Here is a 7,472-nt window from a genome sequence, read left to right on the forward strand (position 1 = left end):
ATCCCAGGGACTTGAATTGGTCTTGTGATCATGTATAAGTTATTGAAATTTTCAAAATCTAAGACAACTCCCTGGGATTGAGTTGAATCATAGAGTCATTTCAAGGAATAAATTGAGTAGATAAAGAAAATTCCTATGTTAACTATTCCTTATGCTGAAAAAAAAAACAGATTTCTTTTTTTTTAAAATATATATACATATGGTAGAATCAGAAGATGTGAGTTGGAATTCTGTCTTGACTATTTTCTCTTTATGCTCTTGATATCTTCTTTTAGTCTGCTTCTCCCTCTCTAAATTGAGGTTGTCAAAATAAAAGATGGAGAAGGTTCCTTTCTAGCTCTCACAGTTCATGATTCCATATAACTTCTTGAAGGGAGGCATTTACAGAATTAGATAACTCTGAGCTGAAAGATGAGAGATGCTCACTCATACATAACATTTATGATTTCAAATTTTCCTTAGGATCCATCAACTAAAGGTAAGTGGGGCATTTTCTTTCATGTAACTTTCCCAACAATCCTATATAGAAGCCCTGGCTCTGCTACCTCATTTTGAGTAAACAGGCTCAGGAGGCAGCTTTGTGATGCAGTGGATAGAGGGCCAGGCCTGGACTCAGAAAGACTCATCTTCCTGAGTTCAAATCTGACCTCAGATATCTATCTACTAGCTGTGTGATCCTAAGTATATCATTTAACCCCATTGACTTCAGTTTCCTCATCTGTAAAATGAACTGCAGAAGGAAATGGCAGACCAGTCTAGTATTTCTGTCAAGAAAACTCTAAATGGGATTACCATGAGTTGAACATGACATTGAAAAGTGACTAAACAACAAACAGGTTCAAAGGTTCAAATCCTTAAGGGATATGTCTAAAACCATACCTCCATTAAGAGTCAGAGGCAGGATTTGAACTCATCTCTCTGACTTTAGAGCTTTATCTATTCTAGTGAGTACCACTGTGCTTCTGTAAAAATTCAAGAAACATTCGATGATATAGAGAATGGAGTCAAATTTGTAAGAATAGTAATCATTCCTCAATTAATAAATGGGCAAAGGATATGAATGGGCAGTTTTTGGAAGAAGAAATCAAAGCTATAGTGATATGAAAAAATGCTTTAAATAATTATTGATTGGAGAAATGCATATTAAAATAGCTCTGAGATATCATCTTGTGCTTATCAAACTAGTTAAAATGACAGAAGGGGAAAACTACAGTTGTTTGAGGGGATATGAAAAAACTGGGTCACTAATGCATTATTGGTAGAATTGTGAACTGATCTAACCATTTTGGAGAGCAAATTGGAATTATGCTGAAAAGTTCTACAATTGCATAAAACTTTGACCCAGCAATACCACTATTACATGACCAGGGAAAAAGGAAAAGAACCTATATGTTCTAAAATATTTATAGTAGTTCTCTGTGGTGGCAAAGAACTGGAAAGTGAGGAGATACACATCAATTAGGAAATTACTAAATAAGTTGTGGTTGTATGTGATTGTGATGGTAAGAAATGACAAGCAAGTTGATTTTAGGAAAACATGAGGGGTGGCTAGGTGGCTCAGTGGATAGAGAGCAAGGCCAGGAGAGTTCTGATTTCAAATTTGGCCCCAGAGACTTTCTATCTGTATGAGCCTAGGCAAGTCACTTAATCCCAGTCATTTTAGCCCTTACCACTTTTCTATCTTGGAACCAATGCTTAGTATCAATTCCAAGACAAAAGGTAAGCTTTTAAAATTTAAGAAAAAAAGTCTACTATCCCACACTACTACTCACAATGCACATAGTAGGTGAACATTCAATGAATGCCTAATGAATAAATCTATTGTTATTCTTTGGGAACAAATGTCCAAGAAAGGTATTATAAAGATTGTTTGAACATGTATTAATTAGTTGCTAGTCAACTGGTGACTTTGAATGATACTCAAAAGGGTAATTAACCAAACTTTAGGATTTACTGAGCTCCGTATCCTATCCTCCTTTACCTCTTTCTTATTTTGTCTTTTTCTTCTCTTAATTCTTCTATAATATGTTTTGGGAGCTGTCCAGCGGTCTCCCTCAGGGTGAGGGCTCACTCATCTAGATGTGATGATCCAGTCAAATAATGGAGATGAGAGACACTGTATGCTCAGACCCATGTACTTAGGCATCACAGTGTTCTGCCATAGCTCCGAGGTTCATTGAATATGTAGGGTTTCAAGTACATACTTCTTTGGCACACAATCAATTTTCTACATATATGTTTCCATGAAACTTAACAACAAGATGCTTAGCCTAAGAAAATAGTCAACAAAACATTGTTGCTATAGATGAGTGACATAGACAGGGGGATCTAGAGGTTGGTTCTCCCTGACCTAGGAGAATCATTGTTACTTTTGGTCAGCTTTCACAATCAATCACAATTCCTTAGAAGAGGAGATGGGTAACAAAACATTTCACAGCTAGGTACAAAGTTAGAGGGCAATTTAATGACAGATGAGATTTGGGGTTTTCCTCAATTTATAAGTTCTATTTTTCTTGTGTTACTTTAAAGCACCTGGCAATGTTGCCTGGTTTCTGTCCATAAACAGAATTCAGTGGAGTGTGTCTTGAAGTTGCTTGATGTTCTTGGCTTGCCTGGCTTGTAATGGGAAAGAATATGGCTCTATGAAGAGGGAAAGTAGGGGGGTAGTAGGCAATAATCTTTGGGCTTTAATTTGTAAATGCAATCTTTTGGGGGTAATAACCTAGGGGGATTAAACTGGAATATATTTGTATTGATCTTATACGTTTTTGCTCTCATATTATTTCTCCTGTATTGGGGAGAGAATAATAATCATGACAAGTCCATTAGTAGGGAAAGTTGGAAAGAGAGAACTCACAGAAGGAGGTTAGTGGGGGGCTTTTATTCACAGGGGACTGCTTTGCAATTTCCCAGCTTCCTACTGTGACCATGTCAACCACTGGGGGGTCTGTTAGCTCCCCATAAATATGGAATTGAAGTGTTTTTTAAAGCTACATTTTGAATGAGTCATTCAAATCCTGCCTCTACCTCTTAGTGGAGGTGTAGCTTTGGTCAAGTCTCTTTGGACCCTTCTGAGCCTACTTACTCCTCTTTAAAACTGAGGATAGTAACACTTCTAGAAGAGCCTGTGGTACTTCAGAGGAATGTTGGGAAGGTAAAGTGAGAGAAAGGGCCTCATTAATCTCAAAATGATGAAGTCTAAGGAAGATTTAAAATCATAAATGAAACATATAAGAAATCATCTCTATAGTCTCTTTTGGCTCAAAATTCTCTGCTTCTCTAAAGCACCAGCCTTCAAGAAACTTTATGGGATCATGGATGATGAGAGCTGGAAAGGAACCTTCTTCATCTTCTATTTTGACAATCTCAGTTGAGAGAGGGGGGAGCAGATTAAAAGAGGATACTGTATAAATGGAGATTTTTGAGCCTTTGAACTTCATCCCCCAGAAGTCCCTTAGAATTTCCCAAAATTCCATTTTTCTTGCATCCCCACATTTTGCATGATTGTATTTAAGTGGCTGGAACACCTCCCTTGTGCTCTTTTTTAATCTGCGACAGGGCTGAAGTCAGGTAGTTCTTGTGTTTTAGTTATTATTAATAAGACTTTATAAAATATAATATTTAGTTATTGATTATTAATTTTAAAACCCACAATACCAAGATCATAAAGGGGAAAAAGCTAAGCCAGGATTCCATCACCTATCTTCTGATTCCAGTCTTCTTTCTACTATATCTAGAATGCAAACATTTACATGTATCTCTCTAAAATAAAGATAACTAATAAGTATGTTTAATTCCTCATTCCAGTGCTATGCCAATAACCCTATAAAGCATTAAGTCAGATGTGGCATAAAATTTTAATACCATTCATAACCTTTCTGAAAATCGAAGTTGGCTTTTGGTTTCAGGGCACTCATTCAAATAGATAAAACCAAGTGTGATTTTTAACACTTCCATTCACATTTCTGACCTCATTTGTTCTTAAACCACATTATTATCTGTTTCGCTATACCTCTGTGAAGATTAAATGGTTTTTAAAAATTTACATAGACTGATCTCCACTCTTTCTTCCTCTAATCTTACTTTCAGACACTACCAGAAGAATCTTCCTTATGCCTAGACCTGCCTATATCACTCCTCCCTCCTTCCCTAACCCACAAAATTTTGGTGTCTAGTATATTGAGTATTTGAAAACCTTTTAGGCAACTTTGCATAATAAATAGGGTTGGAACTGGGGGGTCAGGAAGATCTTTGCTTGAATTTCATTTCAGAAACTAAGTAGCTGGGTGAATCTGGACAAGTCCCTTTCTTTCTCTAGATCTTGGTTCCTTCATTTGAAAAATGAGAGGATATGGCCTGTAAAGTCCTGTCCAACTTTAAAGCTATGATACCCATCTTCCTTCCTTCCTTCCTTCCTTCCTTCCTTCCTTCCTTCCTTCCTTCCTTCCTTCCTTCCTTCCTTCCTTCCTTCCTTCCTTCCTTCCATCCCTTTATCTTCCATCTTAGAATCAATGACAAGTATTAGCTTCAAGGCAGAAGTGTGGCAAAGGTTAGGCAACTGGGATTAAGTGACTTGCCCAGGGTCACACAGCTAGGAAGTATCTGAGACCACGTTTGAATAAAAGACCTCTCATTTCCAGGTCTGGGACTCTTTAGGGGTCCTTTGGCACCCCCTTTTGAGCCTTTCACATAGTCTGTGGACATTTCTCTACCTCCTCAATGAGCTCTGGTCTTACCTTTTGCTTACTCTAAGTCTCTAACAACATGTCTCTCCCTGTTGGATTTTTTTCCCCATCCTTTGAAGTCCAATTCAAAAGCTCCTTCCGCTTCATGAAGTCTTCCCTTATTGATCTTAATAACATTTCCATTTAGCCTTCATATACTAATTTCCTTAATAAATCTCTAATGCTTTTGTACAGCTAGGTGGCACCATAGTGCATAGAGAGCCTGGCCTGGAATCAGGAAGATTCATTTTCCCATGTTCTAATCTGGTCTCAGGCACTTACTAGCTGTGTGACCCTGGGCAAGTCACTTCACCCTGTTTGCCTCAGTTTCCTCATTTTTAATATGATCTGGAAAATAACAAATTATTCCAATATCTTTGCCAAAAACAGAATAACTTAAAAGGAATCAGGGAGAGTTAGACACAACTGAAAAAATGACTGAATAATGCACTTATTAAGTAATACTACTGCATATTACAATTAAATTCCAATAAGGCAGAGACTTTGCATATTACTTTATTTTCTCCTAAACTTTATTTTTTCCAATATCCAGAATAATGTTTTTTGCACAAGGGGAAAAAGGAGAGAAATGGAAAACCTATTATTTTATTATTAGATTCTATTGTGAATAGGGATTAATTTATTTATTGTACTTGTATCTGATTGTACCTGGTGACACAGTGAAATCCAGAAGACCTGAATTAAAATGTGACTTTAGACACTGACTAGCTTTGTGACCTTGGGCAAGTCATTTACTCTTTTTGTCTCAATTTCTTCAATTGTATAATGAGGATTGTAATTGTACCTACCTCACAGAGTGGTTGTGAAGATCAAATGAAATATTAATTGTAAAAAACACTTAGCAGAGTGTCTCACATATAGTAGACACATTAATAAATATTTGTTCCCTTCCCCCTTCTATTTTCCTTGTGTCCCCAGTACTTGGCACATATTAAGTTCTTATTCAATACTAATTGAATGATTAAGAAATACAACAATCTTACTTTTTGTCTTAGTAACATCTTTAAGACGGATGGGTAAGGGCTAGGAAAATTGAGTTAAGTGACTTGCCCAGGTTACATAGCTAGGAAATATCTGAGGCAAATTTCAACCCAGGACCTCTCACTTCCAGAGGTGATTGATTTCTTTTTCAGTGTAATTGGCAAAAGGAACTTCCTGGTAAGTCCCTCTACTTATATGGATTGGCCTTCTCTGCAATTTATAGCCTTAGAGAGTTTGCCTAGAAGACAAGAGACATTAAATTAGAAACTGCCCCAGGATTACCCTGCAGGTAGTTATCAGAGGCAGGTCTTCCTGACTTCAAGGCCAATGTTGCCTCTCATCCCGACAATGTAGATACTAAATAAAAGTATGTCTAATTAATAAATCTACTTTCTGAGTGTTACCTTGAGAGTTTCAATGACTCACCCCATTCTTATAGTTGGTATATGTCAAAAGGCAGGACTTGAACCCAGGCCTTCTAGCTTCTGAAACTAGCTCCATTTTATCATGTTGCCTCCACTGACCTTAATATGTACACTTCTTGTACATTGTAAGGATGATATTAGAAAATAAGTATTGTTTAATTAGTTTAGGGATAAAAAGTAGAGTACTGGCTTGAGAAAGAATTGGAGTTTGAAGTAGAGCTGAGAGAGCGTGTTGACAGTTATAACCATTTTTCTGTGTCAGTTACTCTCTCTGGCAGTTGGCAGTTGGTCTATGGTAGTTGGCAGAGACACACACTCAGAGACTCTCTCAGGGCTAGAGGAGGTAACATCTTTGCCTCTCTCTGTCTGAGGGAAAGATCTGAAGGAGCTTAGTGTTTTCCTTTCCCAACTTGGGAAACACTATTGACTATTTATTGCAGTTTTTATAGATTGATTTAACTCTGAGAAGACCAAAGGAAAACCTGGTCTTTGGTTTAGACTCTGAGTCCCTTAAGGCTCAAGAGTCCTAACTTGATTCTTGTTGAGACTCAACCAGCAGCCTTTGCTATTTTATAATTTGAAGGCAAAGTTAAGAATTATAAAGATAATAGTGGTAGTTTTATTTAGATAGTATAAATTTGGGTTAGTCAGATCAGGGAGGATTAGTATAGCCTGTGAAACACAGGAGAAGTGGTTCCTTGTGGAACCAGGGGGTTTATTTGGGTGGATTTAGAATCCCTTAGAAGGAGAAATCCTTTTTATCCTTATATATTTCAATAAATATTTTATTTTTATAATGAGTCTCTTTAGCATCCTTGAGCCTGGCCCTGAAGGGAAGTTCACAATTGAGCTTCACTTCATCACTGAAGATACTTTTGATTATATTTATCAAAAGTAGCTGAACAGTTTTAATACCTATATTGGCATAGTTTTTCACATCTATATTTATGTAACTCACCATTTTTTATTTTTACAACATGGAAAGTTCTTCATATATGTCTTATTGAATTAAATATTCACATTATGATGATTGAGATTGAAGGCCAGTTATTATAAGATGGGCCCAAGAAGAGAAACTATTTTCAGCCTGGATAATGGTAAAAGACTCCAAGGTGGAGCTCTTCACAAGGATAGGAATAAGACTGGACTTGTGATTTCATTGGTTTAGGGAACTTCCAGGTGAGGAAATTCCACCTATAAAAGTAGTTCAACACCTCCTCAACTTACAGTCTTAGAAAATTGCCCTAGGGCAGAAGTGTCAAATACCAGTCATCACATGCAGCCCACAATACTCTTGAGAACAGCCTAAACTAGATTAATT

Source organism: Monodelphis domestica, chromosome 4, assembly GCF_027887165.1.
Source record: "Monodelphis domestica isolate mMonDom1 chromosome 4, mMonDom1.pri, whole genome shotgun sequence".
NCBI classification, from domain to species: domain Eukaryota; kingdom Metazoa; phylum Chordata; class Mammalia; order Didelphimorphia; family Didelphidae; genus Monodelphis; species Monodelphis domestica.